The sequence below is a fragment of the Pleurodeles waltl genome, chromosome 5, assembly GCF_031143425.1.
Source record: "Pleurodeles waltl isolate 20211129_DDA chromosome 5, aPleWal1.hap1.20221129, whole genome shotgun sequence".
Classification (NCBI taxonomy): Eukaryota; Metazoa; Chordata; class Amphibia; order Caudata; family Salamandridae; genus Pleurodeles; species Pleurodeles waltl.
The window spans coordinates 950,286,867-950,310,401 of NC_090444.1; the positions used below are offsets into that span (position 1 = coordinate 950,286,867).

Here is a 23,535-nt window from a genome sequence, read left to right on the forward strand (position 1 = left end):
ATGCAGTCCTTTTACTATTGTTATGTAGGGGTTTGTTATGGAAGTAGTAGAAATAGGACTACAGTTAAGAGTTATGTTTGTTGAACTCGTGAACAAGGAGCAGGAGCTCCGAAACGCGTTGAGTTTTTTCTGCCATTATCACAAATAAATTAGAAACTTGCCAAATTCTAAGAGCTTCTGAACGGTGTCTACCTATCCATTATCTAGGAGGAGTAGGCGTCGTGTTTTTGTTAGTTATAGTTGGGGCTCGCCACCCCTTCCGAAGCCAGCCGCAACGTTGGGCGTCGGTACGGCGACTATTAATTATGTGGATATATATAGATAGATAGATAGATAGATAGATAGATAGATAGATAGATAGATAGATAGATAGATAGATAGATAGGCCCTGCGGCCAACCCCTGCCATGCATGGCCAAAGGCCATGAGTGGTGCAGGTTTGGGGTGGTTATAGGGGATTGGCTACAAGGCCTGGCCGGAGGTCGTACAGGGCAGTGGTTGGATTAAGTTATAGTAATTACAATTACTTTGGGGGTCATTCTGACCTCGGCGGTAAAAGGCGCTTACTGCCGGTCAGAAGACCGCCATAACACCGCCGCGGTAAACCGCCACGGTCATTTTGACCCGCAACTGGCAAACCGCCAAAAACCCGACATCCACAAAATTCCGCCACACCAACGGCCAGCGAAAAACTGGCGATGACCAAACCTCCACCGTCATGCCAACAGAAATACGCCCATGCCATTTCGACCCACAAATCCCCGCAGCGGTCTTTCAACCGCGGTATTCCATTGGCGGTACACACCGCCGCGGTCAAAATACACACACCTCTACAAAACACAGCCACATTGGACAATTCAAAATACACACACCTGAGACACATACACACACCACTCCCACACACCCAATACAATATAAAACACACACCCACATCACCCACAAACCCTTACGACCACAATTGCGACTGAAGGACAGAGAGAGACAGCACAGAATAGAGTAGACCATCACACAGAGGCAAATCACAACATCACCCACACAATATCCACGCACAAAACACCACACACCAACACACTCACCACACTCTACAACACATACACCACCCCTCACCTCATCCACACCACCCCATGGCACCCCAAAGACACCCCAGGTTCTCTGACGCAGAACTCAGGGTCATGGTGGAGGAAATAGTTCGGGTAGAGCCCCAGCTCTTCGGGACACAGGTGCAGCACACCACCATTGCCAGGAAGATGGAGCTATGGCAAAGAATAGTGGACAGGGTCAACGCAGTGGGACAGCATCCACGAAATCGGGACGACATCAGGAAGCGGTGGGACGACCTACGGGGGAAGGTGCGTTCCATGGTATCAAGGCACAACATCGCGGTGCAGAAGACTGGCGGCGGACCCCCACCTACTCCCCCAGAATTCACAGCATGGGAGGAGGAAGTCTTGCACATCCTGCATCCTGAGGGCCTCGCAGGAGTAGGCGGAGGAATGGACTCTGGTAAGTAAAATCTTCACTACTTCATTCCCCCCACCCCACCTGCATGCCAAATCATACCCCCACCCTCACCCCCACCCCCATCACACCAACTCCTTGCAAATGGCTCACCATCACAACCCACCCATCCCAAAACCTAGCCCTGCATGCGTCCACAAAGCATGGACACCCATCACCAAAGCATGCCCACTGCACATACCCATCTCCCCCACAAGCCACCATCACAACGGCCCCCACAAGGGAATGCCAGCACTAGGGTACACGGCCACCCACCCATTTCACGAAATGGCACACACAGAAGCAATAACCATACTCTTATACCCCTGCAGGACCTGAACGCCACCACACCGCCCAGGAGGGTCCAGAGATGTCCATCCCACCCCCAGAAGAGGCCCCCAGTGATGACAGCAGCTCTGTCTCCCTGGACCCAGATGACCAGCCCGGCCAATCGGGGACCTCGGGACAGTCGGTTCCCCACAGACAGCCACAGGCTACAGCAGACCTAACCCCCTCTGGGAACACCAGCACAGCTCCCACCCAGCGGGCCCATGCCTCTGTTTCCAGGACACGTCAATCAGCGGTGTGTCCACCACTACAGGGCACCCAGGTTGACCCACCATCCCAACAACAACAGGGGCCTGGGGGCAGTGGTAGTGGGCACACAGTCCAGGGGACAGAGGCCCAGGGAAACAGGGGAACTGGGAGGGCTGCTGTGCGATAGGGGGGGACAGGCCCAGGGAACCGACTCTCCAAGAGGCCCTCTCCTCCATCATGGGAGCATACCACCACTCCCAGGAGACGATGGCTATGGTACTGGCCAGGTTCCAGGAGATCCAGGTACTGCAGGAGGAACAGTACATGGGGTTCAGAGAGGAACTGAGAAACATTAGTTCCGCAATGGGGACCATCGTCGTGGCCCTTAACCAGATAGTCACCACATTGCGGGACCATGTGGCACCACAAAGGGCCCCTGTCACTAGCATGGACCCAGACCAGGCTACCACCTCCGCCGGCGCTAGTGGACAGGAGGCCCCCACACAACGACAGGCCACCAGAACCCCACCTACTGCAGAAGAAGAACCACCCCGCAAGCGGTACCTGAGATCTCAGAAGAAGACAGATTAGGATGCCAAGACCCCCGCCAGCAAACGATACCCCCTGATGTCATCCCACTGTCCCACATTGTCACCCTGTCCAAACTTAAACTGCCCATGCTCCATCCTTCCACAGGCATATGGACAATGCACCTGTGAGACTGAAAACTGGACTCTGCCATGGACATTACTCCACCATCACCCATCACCGTTTTACAATCATGTCCCTAAATTTAGCACTTTAATAAAATCACTTATTGCACTTAAAAAATCTGGAGTCTACTTGTATTTTGAACAAATGTATTAGACATAACGGTGCCAAAATTTTCAGTTACATTGTGATGACAACATACCACTGTCACACAGCTGTAGTCCATGGGCAAACAAAGCAGAGGTCACGCAGTGGGGCCCACAGCTCTGAAAACGGAAGGGAAAGTCACAACTCAGTTAACAGGAACTGGGGGGAAACACAGACAGTAGAGAGGCAGGAGACTTTAAGTAAATGTAAAATGGCGGGGTTGAATACCTGTGTGCTACTGAAAATACTGTTGTATCACTGTGTCCCTGTTGTCTGTGTCGTCCCGTCGTCTTCCTCCTCTTCACTCTCCACAGGCTCAACAGCTGCTACAACACCACCATCTGGACCATCCTCCTGCAGGAAAGGCACCTGGCGTCGCAAAGCCAGGTTGTGAAGCATACAGCAGGCCACGATGATATGGCACACCTTCTTTGGTGAGTACATTAGGGATCTACCAGTCATATGCAGGCACCTAAACCTGGCCTTCAGGAGGCCGAAGGTCCGCTCTATCACCCTCCTAGTACGCCCATGGGCCTCATTGTACCGTTCCTCTGCCCTTGTCCTGGGATTCCTCACTGGGGTCAGTAGCCACGACAGGTTGCTTGCAGAAGCGTCCGGATTGGTGATTAATCCAAAGAAGTCTCTTTTGGTTTCATTAACTGGGTCTCAAGAGGCAATCGATTGGCAATCTGAGTTGCCAATAAAGACACTTAGCTTCACCTATTTGGGAATTAAAATAGCACTGGAGCCATCCCTTATGTGGGCGTTAAACATCACGCTGCTTGTTCATAGAGTCAAGGTGGACTTGAAGAAGTGGAACACACTACCCCTTAGCATTCTGGGACGCAGTGCCCTAGTTAAGATGCTAGTGTTGCCATGCTTTCTCTAGCTTCTCCAAAACCTCCCCATACAATTATCGTCCCAGTGGTTCAGAGAGATGGACGCTGTGGCCACTGCCCTCCTCTGGCACAACAAAAGAAGACGCCTTGGTAAGAAAATATGCCAGCGAAGCACGTGTGAAGGAGGGTTGGGGATGTCCAACATACATTACTACTATCTAGCTTCCCAGGTCCTTGTGATCCATGATTGACTTACTGGGGGGTTGGGCGGATCAGGCCTACCGGCTGGAACTTGCAGATCGATGTGGACGCTGTGATGGCTCCCCAGCAAACTTCTTTTATATGGCATGGTCTTGTCCAGTTATTGTACCCTACTGGGAACAGGTGTTAACAGAACTTTCCATTGTGGTGGGGGGAACCCTGGAAATGTCTCCAAAGATGGTTCTACTGGGAGTGATGGAGGGGATGGGAGGTTCCCAAGTGGATAGATAATTGGTGGGGATGGCCCTTATGGCTGCAAAGCAGGACATTGCAGGACACTGTTCGGCGACCAGTCCTCCCATGCTTTAGTAATGGAGGAGAGGAGTGGACTGGTGCGCTCAGATGGAGAAACCCATTTACGAGGCAAGGGGATGTCTGCAGAAACATACTAAAATCTAGTCTAAATGGACAGTCGATCAGGGGGGTGATGTGGAAGAGGAACTGTGATTCTGTTATACATATGCAGCATTGACACAACTGCGAGCCTCACATGTATTGCATGCTGGGGGAGGCTGGGTATGCCCGGGGAGCAGTTGTATGTAAAGCTGTATCAGTTCTATGGTGTGACAACTGTTAGGTCAAATAATATAAATAAAACTTGGTTATCCAAAAAAAAAAAGATTGCCAGACCGAAAGGAGCGTGTAGGATAATAAGAGAGTATGTTTCACCCAAATATGAGGCAGAATGGATTTGAATAGCAACCTTTTACCATGGTGATCCAGTGAAGCAACTTGAGATGAGAATATATAGACTGGAGTCTCCGAAGAATCATAAAGAGATAAGTAGCTGCATCCTGCACAACTTTGAAGTGGGAAAGCACATGTACAGTAGGTCCTAAATACATTTTGTCTATTTAATTTTGTCGAAATTTCCCTAATCACGATGAGCAGTAACTAATGCTTGAACCATAATCTTGGAATTGGAATCAGGAAGGAGAGGGATGTTTTTTCTAAGAGTTCTTAACGTTAGGAATCAGATATCATATGGAGGATTGTTCACCAAACACAAAGACCTCAATCTTGTCATTGTTAAACCTGAGACAATTGGCCTTCGTCCACCCTGCTGCTGATGACATGCAGGCACAAAATATTTATTGAGTGAACACAAGGTTTTCAGTGGTCATGACAGTGAATTGTGTCTCATAAGCATATAACATATGACATGTTCTGGAATACAAAGGAGTGAACTAAGGAAGCAAGGAGTGAAAAAGATATTAAAAAGATTGAGGTTTATAGAGGAGTATTGTGGTATCCCAAAAGGGAAGAGGAAAATATGTAAAATGGATGAACTATCTGACTTCTGCTGGTGGAGAAAAGAACAGCACCAATGAAAGACCTTATTATATGTGAAAATGAGAGATAAGAGTAGTCTGAGAGACTGTACAAAGGGCGACAGAGAGATATAGTAGGACTAGAAAGTAGAGCCTCCCTGGTCTTCTATGATATGCCTCAGATTCTCAATAACAGCAAGAAGAGCAGAAATAGTGGAATGCTATAAAGGAAAGCCAAATTGAGTATGATGTAGTAAGGGGTTTGACTCAAGATATGTGAAGAGCTGTTTATTTTATTTTCTCACCCAGATTTTTAGTGGGCAATAGTAAGAAGGAGATACAACAGAAGTTACTTAAAATGGTAGAGTCAGCCTTAGGGTTTCTGAGGATGCACACAAGTAATGTACGTTCCAAGAATCAGGAATTGTAACAAGGCCAAGGTAAAGAGTTGAGATGAACAAGGATCTAGTGAGGAGCCAGAGTTTATATAAGCAACTGGTAATCTGATGTCTTTGCAAGACAGAGATGACAGTTCTGTGAAGGATGGCCTGGTAGCAGAAACGAAGGACAGGTTTTAAGATTAGAAGGGTCCAAGGAAGGTGTGAAAGGGAGAGTGGATAATAATTCTTGTGAGGGAGTGATAAAGGTTCTACTATTGGATGGAGTAAGGACTTAACAACAGAAGAATATTCATACGGAGATTTACTAGATGATTCAATGGAATTAGCATGAAAGGTTATCCAAGCTTAATGAATATGGCAGTGGTAATCTTTGAAGGCTGTTCTATAAGTGATTTTGGTCTAGGTGTTTACTGTGGTGCTTGGCCTTGTGAACGTCATTAGTGTACCATTGAGAAGAGTGGTCTTTATGATGAGAAGTAGTCTGTTCAAAGACACAAGCGAGTCAAAAGCAACATAATTGGAGGATGCATTGAAACATGCCATATATCCACTGAAGATATGCTTGGTTATTATTTAGAGGATGAGGTGTGGCTGACAGCCTGATCAACCCAAACTTTTGGAAGGGCACAGTCACCTGTTTCGCCTCAACTTCAAGTAATACACCCTGTTGTTCATAAATGAGCACAAAAATATTTGGTATGTGACCTGCATCATCCAATTATGTTGGCTAACCTGTACACAGAAGCACTAAGGAGCCGTTGACTGAGAAATAACTTTTATACTTCTCTGCCAGAGATGTTTAGATCGTCAAAGTTGAACGTTCAAAAGAGAGTTTAATCTGATATGAATGATCATATCCAGTTTAGGTTAGGTTATTGCCCGATATGACACCATTCTTTAAATAAGGGACATGTGGTCAACAGCACAGTAGGCAGTTTATATCTGTTGTAAGATTATGGCTACACCTTTAAATCAGTGAGGATTATCTAGGCCATCGTCTCTGATGTTGAAAATTGATGACTATATTCCCATACTCAGTGCTGAATTGGATGGACAGTGGTATATAGTATATTTTGTTTCAGTGAATTGTATTTATTGTCTAAACTCCCATTTCTCTAAACCAGTTAAGAGATAAAGGACAGCGGCAGTTACCCAGGGCTTCTTTAGTAGAGCTATGTTTTTAATGTCATGCTTGGGTCAGAGACATAGGGCCTCATTATGACCCTGGCGGGCGGCGGAGGCCGCCCGCCAGGATCCCGCCCTCCAAATTACCACGCCGCGGTCAAAAGACCGCGGCGGGTATTACGAGTTTTCCCCTGGGCTGGCGGGCGGTTCCAGTAAAACCGCCCGCCAGCCCAGGGGAAAACGACCTTCCCACGAGGATGCCGGCTCGTAATCGAGCCGGCGGAGTGGGAAGGTGCGACGGGTGCAGTGGCACCCGTCGCGTATTTCAGTGTCTGCAAGGCAGACACTGAAATACTTTTCGGGGCCCTCTTACGGGGGCCCCTGCCGTGCCCATGCCATTGGCATGGGCACGGCAGGGGCCCCCAGGGGCCCCGCGACCCCCCCTACCGCCATCCTGTTCATGGCGGCTTTCCCGCCATGAACTGGATGGCGGTAGGGGGGGTCAGAATCCTCATGGCTGCGGAGCGCGCTCCGCAGCCATGGAGGATTCCAAAGAGCAGCGGAAAGTCAGCGGGAGACCGCTGACTTTCCGCTTCTGACCGCGGCTGAACCGCCGCGGTCAGAATGCTCATTGGAGCACCGCCAGCCTGTTGGCGGTGCTCCCGTGGTCGGTGGCCGGTCAGAATGACCCTCATAGTCACAAAAGCTATAAGTGTGTGAACAGAATGTAAATAAGCTTGAATGAAGCAGTCTGCGGAGAGAATGGTTGGGAGGCATCACCGGTTTATTTAAAATAGCATATTGAAATACATTTTATTTTACAGATGGGTCATTCTACTTGTATGCCCTGGTAGGATATAAGATAGTTACTACTTACACTTACAAACTGGTGAGTGTTACACCAACGGTAGCTAAAAGCAAAGGTGCACTGCTATCATTGCTCATAGATGTTTAGAAACTTAGAAGGCCTTAGAAATAACATTGTCTTAAGCATGTTCCTGAAAATGAGATGGCTGGTTTGTTGTTCAGTGTAATAGTTGAGCTCTGTACCTTCAGTTATTATTATTTTTTTTACTTTGGAGACGTTTTCGCCGTGATGGGAATATTCACTGTTGAAAGCTATTCAGTTGTAAATGCTTACATATCCTGTTGCTCAATTCATTTAGTTCTGTGTGAATAGTTTGCTAATGAGATAGTGGCGGTTTGGGCAGCAGGCTTTGTGGACTCGGTAAAATAGTGTAAAGTTCAGGCTCTTTCCGATGGGAAATCTGTGGAGGGCATAAAAGGCAGGCTCTCTGTAGTCAGATTTCATCAATCCTAAAATTACTTTGTTTGAAATCAGTTTGGTCTGCTTGTTAATAGTTTAGCAGTGGACTTTAGTTATTTTTCTGGGACTACAACACTTGCTAGGCTTCCTGTTTTGTCAGGTGCGATAAGCAAGAATGTTTTCTTCAGACAGAGGAGTTAAAAGTGGGTTCTTTTTGTGATCGCTGAATTGCGGGGTGAAAGCAGTGTATGGAGTTGAACAGTTACGGTTTTCAGGGTGTTCATGGTCCACTGTAGAGAGCTATATGGAGAGTATGGGACATGTACATGTGCCTTTCGTATCTAGAGGCTCCGTTTTGGACCGTTCTTGGCAATAGGAAATCGCCTGTTTCTCACCAAGCATGAGTATTAAGCATTTTGGAGTGTTGGTTGACTCTTAATAATCCTGGGACTGTTTTTTGGAACGATGTGTGGACATGAATGTTCTCAGTATACCTTTAAATGTTTACTGCTACTAACACCAAAGCGAGGGAATTAATGTTTGAATTAATCTGAGAGAGGAACATTGCTTAAGGGATCTCTGTGGCTTCCTTTGACAGAAGTATATCCACTTTATTGGACCATCTTTTATGATCATGTTTTGCCAGTTGTTGAGGCAGTGTGGTCAGCCAAGTCCTAAAGTGGCTAAAGGATAGTGTGGTTGACCATGATTTTAACTTTAAATAGTCTGTTGACGAAAACATCATCTCCTGAGAAACTGATCTCTGCAATCTACTGACCCCAAATTGTTGCTTAACAAGGGGCCGGGAAAGCCAGTAGTGAGCTTCATAGGGACTGAGTTAGATATCTATGGCGGGATATGTTTTAGAGTCTGCCGTGATATTTCGAATGCAGGTCCAAACTCCCTGGTACTTACTAGCCTACAGATGATAGTTCAACACTTCAAGATTAAAATAAAGATCGTGTTCCTGCAAAATGTTATTCATGTCCAGGAAAGTACAGTCACAAATTATGTTATCCAGCTGAGAGCCCAGCCTGTCATTCTCAGCCATTCCCATTTTTTATTCTCAATCAGATTACCGGTGTTACCATGATATTTCAGTAGCGTTATATACATACTCATCCTGCAGCAAACCGATTATGTTGCTTAAACAGGGAAGAGTATCACTTATCAAAGGTTTATTACAATTCTATTTATACCGACATTTTAGCAAGTAATCATCCCACACACTTGTCTATCTGATTCCTTCAGCAGCTACTCTCTTGAAAAGAAAAATGTAGTCAGACTGGTGCTGCAACACTATGCATCTCAGCAGACATTAGCACTTGATACTTGCATGAACAGAGAACATTAATGCATATGATTTCCGAGTTGCCATAAATTATTCTGTATAAACCTTTTCACCAGATACTTAAAACTTAAATCTGTTACAGTAACTCTATTGACAAGATGCCTGGTGATCATAGGGTGACTTGAAGAAGATAAGTCGACGTTTAGTATGATGATCATAGCAAGATATAGAATTATAGGCCAGTTGTACTAAAAATGGGGTCACAAAACGTGGGCGCAATTTGCGTACTGACTTTTTAGAATAAGTAAATTACTTTGCGAACCGACCTATATGAAAATACACTGGTTTGCAAAATACGTATTCAGAGTGGGTCACACGCTGACTTTCCTAATTACTATTCATGAGGTAGGTCACAAATTCCGACTCACTCCAATTCCTGGTCAGCACATGGATGGTGCCCTGCTAGGGTTAGCAGACCACTATTACTGTGATTGCTTTAAATAACCTTTTTTCCTAAAGCAGGGGAAACGGATGTAATTGAAAACATGTTTTCTTTTTTTTAATGTTTATTTGAGTGTTGGCAGTGGCCACTTAGGCCATTACCTATTCCCAAACAATGTTTTTTTTTTCATTCCCTTTTCTGAATGGATTACCACCCCAACTTGGAACCCAGTAATTTTTCACCGTTTTGCAAACAGATTACAGTTGCAAAACATTGATACATTGGGTACCGAATCATTATTGGTAAGGAACTCTCAAACATTCATCTTTCAAGGGTTTTCTGAAGGGCTGTATGTGTATAGTACACAAAAAAGGGGTTTTAGCATTCCAAAACCCTCTTGTTTACCGCCTCGGCGGATTTGCAAACCTTAAAACCCTTCATATTTCTGTCCCTGAAAGATATTGGAAAACCCATAAATTTCAGATTTTCAGAGAGACAGGTGATAGCCATAAATGTAATGATGTATGACAATGCAATCATAAAGTCTCAGAGAGATAGATGACCTCAGCAAAATACAAATGACTTTTTTTTTAAGACTGCAAATCTGTCATGGAGTTAAATCTTCAGAATTTGATGGTATTTTGTTTTATGCTGCTGATAAATCAAGGCACTTTGGGGGATTATCATATAATACTGTGGCAATTCTTGGAATGTAACTATAACCTTCAAACTAACTGACTTTTTGTTTGTGACTGTTGTAGTTTTTTTTTTATTATACTCTGTTATAATGCGTAAACAGGGCAAGCATGTGTGGCCTTTTCCTTCTTCTGTGTTTGTTAGTTCCATCATTCAAATACTGGTGACAGCCAAATGTATTAACTTCGACAAGTCACCATGACATACCTTTATTGAACCAGCCAGCCGAACATGCAAAATTGTTCCAAGTGGCCATGGACTGCATTTGTGAGAACAGTCCACCAAAGGGAGACCTTAGTTGCAAGTGACCATGGTACTTTTGTTTAGCCATTCAATATATTGCAAATGGGAAAATCACTTTAAAACAAAGGTTTTTGGATTAGGAGCTTGTCCAACATGAGCTGTTATACCTACAATAATGTGGTATGTAGAATTTGGTTAAGAAGGTAGTGTGCAAACCAGTATTTGATTGGAAGATAGGAGTCGGTCATATCATTAGGAAAGTATGAGGTAGCACAACAAACCGTTGATTTTAATATCTGTACAACACAAATATTTACAATTTGAAAATTAACATTTGGAACAATAACCTTCTGAATGTGGAGAACTAGAAGTTCACGTTCTGTGCAGTGCAGAGGATGTGAACATCTCGTCCTCTGACTATGTGGTGAACATCCTTCTGGCGCTTGCACCACAATGATTTTCTCCTTTTGAAATTATCCTGAGGTTAATGTCTTTTCTCACACTGTGTAACAAGCAGCGCTCACACCGCACAAAAGTCACACAGTTTGAAAGTGAAAGCAGTCAACGTCATTAGGCAGTGGGTGCTTTCAATTTGATCTATATCTGGGGGCATAGCACAGCCCCCTGACCACCGATCAAAGCAGAAAAGGTACCAATAGAAAGAGGATGATATCCCCCTTCCCACAGTATCTGCTTCTCTTGAACCACAGCCTGGGGATCGCCACAGGAGCGTGATCCCCAAGCAAGGATCCCCTCCCTAGACATCAGTGTTAAAAAATATTTAGCCTTTCTACCTCCTCACCTATTCCAGGGCAGGGCCTTACATATAAGGGCAGTCAACAGAGTAACCATATCATACCTCAATCAACAGATTCCCTTTCTCTCAATCATCTAACTCGTCTGGCTTGTTTGTGGAGCTGCACTACTCTGGCTCTGAGTAAGCTGGCAGCTAGGGAACCCTGAAGGAATTTCTGAACCCTAGAGACCCAGGGAAATCCAAGGTTGTGTGACTTGTATGCTACCAAGCTTTCATCAGGAGACGTGTGGGAATCCAGCACTTCCCTCACAGATTCTGGATTTATCCTCCCATGATTATGTCCAAAGTTTGACATTTGCATGGCATTCTGGGTAAGTAAACTTAGTGGGACCCTTCCAAGTAGCACCATGTGGACTCCTGACTTGTCTTATTTTTCAAAATATTTGGGTTTGGTAGGTAACCCTTTTTGCCAACTAAGCCTGGGCCCCAATTCTGCAACTACCCACAGTGCCAGAACAGGTCAATTTGCAAGGTGAGATCTTCATGTCTCCATATTGCGTTTTTGGGTCTTTCTTGTTACGGACAACAGGCCCAGCCACATAGATGGGGCAGTTTTTATCATAAGTAGTGTGGGAAAACTGGGTGATAGACATTTTGCCGATTTCTGTAGATTCTGCAATTTTCCACCACAAAAATGTGCAGGAAATCCTTGATTTTAACCAAAGTTTAGCATTTGCAGGGCAATCTGGGTAAGGAAACACACTGGGATCCATGCAAGTCACACCTTGGGCATCTAGTTTTCAGAAATTTCTGGGTTTGGTAAGTTGCACTGGGAGTAGGCTAGCTCAGGCCCAAATACTGCAGCTACCCACATCACTAGAATGGGAGTATTTGCTTGGCAAACCCTTGCTGATTCCTTGTTCCTGTTTTGGGTTTATCCTTTTGATGGTCACAGACCCAGCCAAGCAAGTGAGGTTCCATATTTATTGGGTGAAGTGAGGGAATACAGAATAGTAGACATTTGTTATTATTGTTTGTCTCCATTGTTGTATTTGGAACATAATCCAGTTTGCAACAGCAACAAAGAACTCATTTTGAAAAACCTCCTGGGCCTCACATGATCAAATGAGTAATCTCAAGTTCAGATCAGTACACACACCATCTGTATCCAATCTCAGTACCTTGGGCACATTTAAAAACTGCACGTTTCCTTTTACACCCATTTTTATTCACTATATTTTGCCATGTGTATTGATACATGAGGAAAAATAATAATAAGCTAGAGTTCAGATGATGACTCCTGGTATTGCGTGTTTTTGGACAATCAACAAACACTATATATCACTACTACCAGGATGATTAACATATGTTACAGTATATTACTTTTGTAAGTCGGCCATCTGGGAAAAATGTGACTGATTTATATGTTTTCACCTATTTCTATTTTTTCCACTTATTTTAATTATTTTATTATTTTTAACAGTTAATTTTTGGGGAAATTATGAACAATCTACACAAATGGCCCCTGGCTCAATTTTGAATTTTGTCTATTTTTCAGAAATGTAAAGCTTTCTAGGTTCACAAATAGGTTTCCTGCCTTTTTCCATTACAAATTACAAGTAGATACAAACCACAAAAAATAGAGAAAATAGGTCACCTCATAGAAATATGCAAAACCTGTGGTAAAACATGGATTTTCTGCAACTCTTCCTGTTCCAGAAAGCATGAAAGAGAGAGTTCACTTAACACAGCAAACAGTTTGTTGATGCTGTGTATACACTTTCAAGCACTTTTTCCTATTTTTACAAAAATGTCCAGACTTTTGCCACATTTTGGCTATTTTTCCCATTCTCTCCAGGGGAATCCACAATCCCTGCATACCTTTAGAATCCTAAACTTGTGGGAAAAAACATCGCAAATTTGGTTCTGTATACCTTTTGTTAAAAAAAAAATGTATCAAGTCTTAACTATGAACATCAAAAAAGTAGCTCAGGATAGGAATGGGGAACCTCAGCACTGGGGTGTGGAATTCCTATAGTCCAACACCCTGGAACAAGTAGGCCCAACCCCCTGCAATACAAACCCTTTGGCTGCCAGTTTAGAGCACCACATTATGGATCAGTGAAAGTCATTGTCTGCTGTTAAGGTCATATTTGCGTCCATATAAACTTGTATCTATGGCTCATTATTATATAAGTCGCTATTTTTTTATTTTTAGGGTGAGCACTCTAATGAAATGTTGTAAGCTCGGACTGCTCTGTTGACAGTGGTTCCAACATAAACATTTGTATACACATTTCCAAAGTTTAACAACATGAGGCTACATATAATGCTCCTAGTATGCTCTCCGGTTTGGTGCAAATATTTGCAGAAGCTTCAAAGAAAGGTTGGTGATTCTTTAATTTCAGAATAAAATGTTGAAAAAAAAGCAATGAAGGAAAAAACGTTTTGCTAAACTGCTGTGAAACGTAGATATCATTTCTTTAAAGCATCATTCAGTAAAATTTGTTGATGCAACACGAGTATTTCCAAAAATAATCATACTGGAAAAATTAGTGTAACCACTTCCAGCAAGAATCAGGGAAACATAAAGATGAACAAACATTGGCAAAGCCAATAGGTCTGACATTGATGGTCAGCGTTTTGGTTTTGTCAATGTGTCTTGTTTTGACATGATTTTTATAAACCTTTATTGTGGGATCTGCTGGACCCTCACCATCATAACAAACATTGGCAAAAAGCAAAAATATTTTTGGTCTCAGAAGCACACCTTGCCACTGTAGTTCAGGACACTGAACAAAACTTCTTTATGAGCCAATATGTTCCTTTTGAAAGGGTAGAATGCTGTCTCTCCCAGTGAAGCCGACCGATAAACAGAGAGAGAGCTAGAATTTCAATAACAAACAAAAGGTCTCGGATTACCTACTAGGGGCCCGATTCTTAAAGAAGTATTTTACAGAAATAGGCCGTGAAATCGTACTCCTAGAAAATATTTGTGAACTGTGTTTTAGCACAATCAAATATGCATGTATGGATTTGCTCTTGCAAAAATCGGTTGAGTGTTTACAAGTTCACTTTTCCTCCAACCACTTTTTCCAAACTCTGGAGGAAATTTTACTTCTGCCCTTGTGAGAAGTAAATTTCCAAACTTTCTCTGCATGGGAAAAGATAAGAGAAGAGCTGGTGAAGACAACTAAAACATGCATGTTAGTAGGTTTGCACAGACTCAAAAGGCCATTCCAATCCTAGAACTATTGCTTATCCCTGTCTCAAGCTTCAGAATGAAGATCTGCTGAAAGGTGCTTAAATAAGGAAATTGCTAGTATTCAAGCCCTATGAGCGCTAGCCTAATCAGAGAGTCTGTTATCAGACCTCTTATATAATGTGATTGTTGGCATAATGTTTTGCCACACTACATGGAACCAAAGGGACAAGTGGAATTTTTTACAGGACAAGTAGATTTTTGAAGCAACTTGTCCCATGACAAGTAGATATTTTATAAAACTCCACACCTCTGCTCAGCAGGTAGGGGCACTAAGTGAATCGCTAAATTTTTGGTCAAGTAGCAAATCTGGCATTAAGGTCCAGGTTCCAAGTAAAACAGAGGTAAATGGTACAATTCTTTATTTGCTGTTCTGGTTTGCCAAACACAGAATGCACCCACAAGCAATCAATGTATATGTTTCATAGAAGAATTCCTCCACATGCCAACTACTGCCATAAGCATTCATCTCAGTTAACAGTAATAATGCAGGGCACATCCCAGTCCATTGTTTTTCTGCACACAACACCACCTCAAATTAACCCCTTAGCTGCTGGGCCTTTTCCCCCCCCAGTGCTGAGCTCTTTTTTGGCTATTTGGGGTAGTTCGCGCTTAGGGCTTCATAACTTTTTGTCCACATAAGCTAACCACGCCAAATTTGCGTCCTTTTTTTCCAACATCCTAGGAATTCTAATGGTACCCAGAGTTTGTGGTTTCCCCTGGAGGAGACCAAGAAAATAGCCAAAATACAGTGAAAATTTCGTTTTTTCCCAAAAAAATGGGGAAAAAGGGCTGCCGAAGAAGGCTTGTGGTTTTTTCCCTGAAAATGCCATCAACAAAGGGTTTCTGGTGATGAAATCACTATCTTCCCACCTTTCAGGAACGGGCAGACTTGAATCAGAAAACCACATTTTCCAACACAAATTTGGCATTTTACTGGGACATACCCCATTTTTACTATTTTTGGTGCTTTCAACCTCCTTTCAGTTAGTGACAGGAATGGGTGTGAAACCAATGCTGGATCCCGGAAAGCTAAACATTTCTGAAAACTAGACAAAATTCTGAATTCAGCAAGGGGTCATTTGTGTAGATCCTACAAGGTTTTCCTACAGAAAATAACAGCTGAAATAAAAAAATATTGAAATTGAGCTGAAAACAACAGCCATTTTTCTTTATGTTTTACTCTGTAACTTTTTCCTGCGATGTCAGATTTCTGAAAGCAATATACCGTTTTGTCTGCTGGACTCTTCTGGTTGCGGGGATATAAAGGGCTTGTAGGATCATCAAGAACCCTAGGTACCCAGAGCCAATAAATGAGCTGCACCCTGCAGTTGGTTTTCATTCTATACTGGGTATACAGCAATTCATTTGCTGAAATATGAAGAGTGATAAAGAGGTATCAAGAAAACCTTTGCATTTCCAAAATGGGATCAAGATAAGGTTTTGAGGAGCAGTGGTTATTTGCACATCTCTGAATTCCGAGGTGCTCATACTAGCATCTGAATTGCAGGGCATTTCTCAAATAGACGTCTTTTTTACACACTCTCTTATATTTGGAAAGAAAAAATGTAGAGAAAGATAAGGGGCAATAACACTTGTTTTGCTATTCTATGTTCCCCCAAGTCTCCCGATAAAAATTATACCTCACTTGTGTGGGTAGGCCTAGCGCCCGCGACAGGAAATGCCCCAAAACACAACGTGGACACATCCCATTTTTTGACAAAATACAGAGCTGTTTTTTGCAAAGTGCCTACCTGTAGATTTTGGCCTCTAGCTCAGCCGGCACATAGGGAAACCTACCAAACCTGTGCATTTTTGAAAACTAGAGACCTAGGGGAATCCAAGATTGGGTGACTTGTGGGGCTCTGACCAGGTTCTGTTACCCAGAATCCTTTGCAAACCGCAAAATTTGGCTAAAAAAACACATGTTTCTCACATTTCTGTGACAGAAAGTTCTGGAATCTGAGAGGAGCCACAAATTTCCTTCCACGCAGCGTTCCCCCAAGTCTCCCGATAAAAATGATACCTCACTTGTGTGGGTAGGCCTGGCGCCCGCGACAGGAAATGCCCCAAAACACAACGTGGACACATCACATTTTTTCATAGAAAACAGTGCCTACCTGTGGATTTTGGCCTCTAGCTCATCCAGCACCTGGGGAAACCTAGCAAACCAGCACATTTTTGAAAACTAGAAACCCAGGGGAATCCAAGATGAGGTGACTTGTGGGGCTCTGACCAGGTTCTGTTACCCAGAATCCTTTGCAAACCTTAAAAATGTGGCTAAAATAACACGTTTTACTCACATTTCGTGACAGAAAGTTCTGGAATCTGAGAGGAGCCACAAATTTCCTTCCACCCAGCGTTCCCCCAAGTCTCCCGATAAATATGATACCTCACTTGTGTGGTTAGGCCTGGTGCCCACGACAGGAATAGATCACACAACGGTCAATGTTGGTCCTTACGTGAGGCAGCTGTTGACCCTGGGGTGATCCATTCCTGACACAGGCACTAGGTGTAGGCACTCAAGTGGGGTAGTGTTTTTATCAGGACAGGTGAGGAGTCACTGGGTGGTAGGAATGTTGTGGATCCCAGCATATTCCTGTAGTTTGTGTGACAGAAATGCAAGAAAAATTGAGGTTTTTTTCCAACATTTCAGCTTTGCAGGGTATTCTGGGTAAGAAACCTTTGGGGAATCCACACTAGTCACACCTCTGTGGACTCCCCCGAATGTCAAGTTTCCAGAAATGTTTGGGTTTAGTGTGTTTCTCTATATGGCCTCCGAATCCAGGACCAAAAACACAGGTGCCTGCCTTACAAAACCAGTTTGTTTTGCCATAGATAATTTTGATGTCTCCACAATATGATTTGGGTGGTGGAATTTGGGGCTGAACTAAATTGGGGAGCTCCCAAGAGAGCACTCTCTCTCTCTCTCTCTCTCTGCTTGCCGCCACATTCACCTGCTCGATGGGTTGGCCTAACCCACTATTACCCAGTTGCACGAACAGCTTGCGAATGGACAGCAGGACTGTCCTCATCACCTCCCTCATAATGTACTGGAAGAGGAGTTATCGAATGGGACTCCTCTGACTGAAAAATCACTCCCAGAGTCTGCGCCATTGTCCTATCCCTCAGATGCTGTCTCAGTATCTGATGTCTCAGTCTCTGATCCTATGTCAGAGCGGTCCTCTATAACCCGAGTGCAGGCAGCAGTCAGCCATCTCTGCTATTGGCTAAACTGTTGCTCTAAAACACTAGCCTACGTAGACAGTCACAAAATCGATGGTGTGTGTGAGATACGTGCAACAGTAGAGGCCACCTTACCTGCGCTTCTTCCCTCAATCAGCACGTACTTTCAAGACACTCAAAAAACACCTCGTCACATACCATTCCTCACAGTCTTTAGCACCTCCTGCGCCCAGTCCAACAATCATTATTGGTGCTCCAACTCCCTCCTCCTCGGATTCCCTCATTACCACCCAGCAAAAGTGCCCTTCATCTCTCCATAGCCGCCCTCCACCCTGCACATACATTTCATTGGTATTATAGCGCAGGTAATGGCTGACTTTACTAATGTACTCAGCTATTTACATAAAATACAGATTTGCTCTTTGCAGTAGGCATATAAACCTTCTGCGCTTCTTTATGGCACTAAAACTGCCACTAGACAAGTCGGACCCTTTTCCCCCCAGGGAAACCACACACATATTGACAAAAGTGATATATATATGACAGCCAACCACCTGAAACTCAACTCAAGCGAAACCGAAATAATCCTCTTTGGCCCACACAAAAACACCTGGGACCCCTCATGGTGGCCCACCACGCTAGGCCCTGCACCCACCCCCGCCAACCACCCACGCAACCTCAGCATCATCCTAGACTCCTCCCTCTCGATGACCCAACAAATCAACGCTCTCACCTCCTCATGCTTCAACACACTCCGTATACTGAAAAACATTCAAATGGATCCCCACAGAGACCAGAAAAACTGTCACTCACGCACTCATCAGCAGGAGGCTTGATTACGGAAACGCCCTCTACGCCGGCACCACTCTAAAACTCAAGCGCAAACTACGCGCATCCAGAACTCAGCAGCACGACTCATCCTCGACCTCCCCCGACACGAACACATCTCTCCACACCTCAAATCCCTCCACTGGCTCCCCACTGACAAAAGGATTACCTTCAAGATCCTCATCCTCGCACACAAATCACTCCACAACACAGGCCCTGCCTACCTCAACGAGAGTCACCTTCCACACCCCCACACGAAACGTCCGCTCAGCTGACCTCTCTCTCGCCTCTGTCCCCCGCATCAAACACACCACCACCGGGGGCAGATCCTTCTCCTACCTTGCACCCAAAACCTGGAACGCCCTCACAACCCACCTTCACAAGACCCAAAACCTACTTCTTTTCAGGAAGGGCCTCAAAACCTGGCTTTTCGAACAGTGAACCTCCCAGCCCCTTTCCCTCCCCCCGTCCCCCCTCCAGTGCCTTGAGACCCTCACGGGTGAGTAGCGCGCTTTATAAATCTTTGATTGATATATATAGATCTACCTCTATATATATATATATATATATATATATATATCTACATAGATATATCTATAGATATATATCAATGTACATAGATATATCTATCTACATAGATATATATATATATATACATCTATTGTTTTTAGTTGTTGTATGGTTTCCTTGGGGGCAAAATGTCCCCTAGGGAAACCCTACAACATCTAAAAAAAAAATATTGCCCCCACAGGGGGTCACCCTGCCCACGGGCGTCCCCTGTCAACCTTTTTTTTTAATAAAAAATATGCCCGGGGGGGCGGCCCGTTTTCCGAGGGGGTCGCCCCCCCAAAGTGAAATCCCTGGCATCTAGTGGTGTTTCAAAGGTGTTTTCCCCATCAAAGCAGGAAGCAGCCTTGCGGCCGCTTCCTGCTTTGATGGGGAAAACAGCCTTTCCCACGTTCGGGAAGGCCTCGTAAGAAAGGGGAGAGTCTCCCCTTTCTTACGAGGCCTTTTGAAAGTGTTTCCTGGCCCCCCGATCGCAGCTGCGATCGGTGGGCCAGGAAACCTGAAAGTGTTTCCTGGCCCCCGATCGCAGCACAGTTGCGACCGGGGGCCAGGGAACACTTTCAGAAAGGCCTTGTAAGAAAGGGGAGACTCTCCCCTTTCTTACGAGGCCTTCCCGAACGTGGGAAAGGCTGTTTTCCCCATCAAAGCAGGAAGCGGCCGCAAGGCTGCTTCCTGCTTTGATGGGGAAAACACCTTTGAAACGTCGAGGCGCGCTAACGTCACAAAGGGGCGGGGGGCAGGGGGGACACGGAAGCTTCTGTGTCTCCCGGGGGAAGGTTAAAAAAAATAATAAATCCTCGGGTGCGACGCACCCGAGGATTTATTAATACCCTTCCTGGTGTCGGCCACTGGTCGTGACCCGCACCAGGGAGGGTGTGAGGGCGTCGGCCAGTGGCCGACGCCCGCAATCAAAAAGGTTAAACCTAGCCATAGGCAAATCATCCTAAATCCTGCTCCAGTAGAAACAGTCCAGACCGAACTGCCAACCCAGGTTCTCTCTGAAACAAAACACAAGCAACCCAAGATTAAATTCAACCTAGTTGGGACTCGTCACTCAATGGCAAAGTGAGCATGGGGCCCACATCGGGGTGTCATACTGAAGTAGACAAAAGAGTGATGGGTAGGATGCTTGACTTAATTTCAGCTACTGGTAATGACTCTGGACGTATCTCAGTCCATTGTTTTTCTGCCCACAGTGCCACCTCAGGTTAGGCCCAGCCAGACCCAAATCAGCCTTGATCCTGCTCCAATAGGTACAGTCTGGCCGGAACTACCAAGCCAGAAGACTGTTTAAAAAAGAGACATAGCAGACATCTGTTTTGTACAAGCAAATTTCTCAAGGCTAAACTCCTTTATTGTACAAATCAAAGCGAAGGCAGTTTGTACTGTCAAAACGTATGCAGTGTAGTTGAGAATCATGAATGAGAAAAGAATGTTCGTACAGCATGTGACATCATATGTTATTAAAAGAAGGTGACTGGAGTCACATCTGTGCTGGCTCCCACACAACTTGCTTCCAAAGGAAACACATAGGGCTTGATTCACAAAGGTAATTTTACATGAGCAGATTTACTCATGTGAAGATCTACACTTAGACCTGGGTGCAACTCTCCCCTTCTTTTTGCTACTTACCATGCCTGAATTGAAATTTACACCTAGCTGAAAACGGACATATCTGCATTCCTCACTATGAGGCAGATGAGCCTTCTAAGACAGAATTTAAAAAGGAACAAAGGTACAAATGTATTAATAATTTAGTTCAGTTGATTAAATGTTGTTTTTTTACACTTTTTAAATTTAAAATACCTTTTTTTTAATCAAGCAAAAATATTTCTCCCTTACCTTTTTATTTTACTCAGTCCATCCGTGAAATTTGGGGTGACTGGAATTTCATCATGCACAGTTTAACAGTGTTATTCTACCATTTCGCACACTTAAGGTATGGCTGACAAGGAGAAATGGGTTTAAGAATGTTTTGAATTTTGGTTGTGTTACCTAAAAGTATGCACACCCTTATACTTTGCAGATATGTCTTGGTGGCAATGTTCATATTTTGGGTGGTGTACCCTCAGATTTTTGCTTTGACTATGTTTGCTGGCTGTAGATGTCTGTGCACGTTACTCGTCCTAACCAGTAGTAAAGTGGCTGTTCCCCCTTTCATCATGATGACATTGGCATACCCCTGATTAGTATATTTAAATCACCTCCAAGTCTCTAGTATATGGTACAAAAGTGTACCCAGGGCTTGTAAGTTAAATGTCACAAATGCACTGCAGCACCCATTGTGCCAACCTCTGCTGTGACAGTGTAAACATGAATACAGACTTGCTATGTGTAGCCTGGCTTTGCAGTTTTACACTGCAAATTTTTTCTGTCAAAATAACTCCTTTTGACAATCCTAAAACTTACTAGTTTTAACTATTAAAAAAGTGACCTTGTGTAGGACTTAAAGCCCATAAGGCAGGGTCCTTAGTATTTAAAAGTAGGACAAGCGAAATCTAATGTTAAACATGTGCATGGAGAAATGTATCCACATAGTTGAAATTTGGACTTCACAGACATTTTCCACAAGATATGTGGGTAAAACTGCAACCAGCTCAACATTCCAAATTAATACTAAAAAACTGTGAGTTCCTGAAAGTCTTAAATCAGTGCACATACCAGGTGGTAGACTTGCAGGTCCACATCTATTCATGTATTTGTAAAATGGGCCTATGGTATCCATTTGTCTTAAATGTCCACTAAACAACTTTAGACATATACCACTGGAGCCACAATTTATTTCTACAGACCTCTGTATATGTGCGAACTTCGATGATGTAGCTCATCATTTGCAAATGCTCATATTATTTCACAATATTTGGAGTGAATTTCACACGCTTAGGTTTCATCGTCTGTCAAAACATTTACAGTGTCCGGCAGTAATTAACATTTTGAAGACTGCATTTGTTTATAGAATGCCTTAAGTTTATTTAGAGCAGTTTTTGACTCAGTGTTAGTTTTAATTTAGTTAGTTGAAATTGATTAATTAGACTCAATTTGTTTGCATCCAGATCACACGTTTGTCAAATAAACATCCTTATCTATGCATGTAACTGTTTATTTGGGGTGCAGCAGTGGATGAAATAGATTTTTTTTGGCATATATGATGATATATGTGAATATTTTCCTGCAGTGATTTATTATTAGTTTTTCATCTTTTGAGCCCTTTCCTGGACAAAATCACATGTATGTTAGCCCAGCAGTTGTTTATGAGCTTTAGATGTGGAACGTTGCCTATTGTCAGTTTTTGCATCTGCTGAGGACAGCATTCAAATTTTATATCATTTTTTTCTTAATGCTTATCTAGTACCCCAGAAGAAGTGGATCAAGCCTACATAACCCTTTCTAGGTGTTAGACAAATCACACACATGCTGAGAATAATGAGATCTGATACAAACAAAGTAATTTTCATAAGTGTTTCTAAGCTTTTACTCTCTGCTTGGATTATTCGGAAGAACATTATCAGTGCCCAAACTTGATTTTTATCCTATTATTATTAATAAACAGTTAGCATTTGCACTTTCTGGAAGCTTGTGCGTGCTGTATGTAATGCACTTTTGCACTTTATAGAATTGAAATGCATCTCACTATTGGTTGGCACTTTTTAAATACAGTTTATTATTTATAATTAATTAATAATTAATTATTTGATGCTTCCAATCGCTCATTTTCATAGAGCTTTCCACTTATTATAGTGTAGCTTCCAATTGCTCATTTTCATAGAGCATTGCACTTATTATAGTGTGGCACCTTATATCACTCTTGTACAATATTCTTTGAATGAGTTGGGCTGATTGGAATTCGACCAGCTGCTGGACTTGCATTCTATGATATGTTAAAGGAGTACTGTAGGTGAACTTTGCTCTTCATAAACGAGAATATATTCATCCCATGCTATATCAGTGTCTCATATTTTGACACTGTTTTATTGTTAGGTCGAGCCTAGGAAGCACATGGATGTCTCAAGAAACATGCTGTATCTCCTTTGTGGGCATTCAGCACGCCCATCATTTTTATTGGTTTGTCTGTGTGCCTTTTGAAATTCCTCTCATTTCTATGGTCAGTTGTTCACATTTGTCCCTCCTTTTAGTGTGTTGATCCTAACAATGGCTGCTGGCCCTGTTACACATATTACTTCTCTTGTGTGCATTTCTGTTAGTGTCGG

General features: G+C 43.6%; 1 protein-coding gene across 7 annotated transcripts in view; it reads left to right on the top strand.

Annotated features, from left to right (window-relative positions):
- Positions 1–23,535, top strand: part of RGS17 (regulator of G protein signaling 17) — a 525,561-nt gene that overhangs the window by 210,326 nt on the left and 291,700 nt on the right. The gene's annotated exons all lie outside the window — the stretch shown is intronic.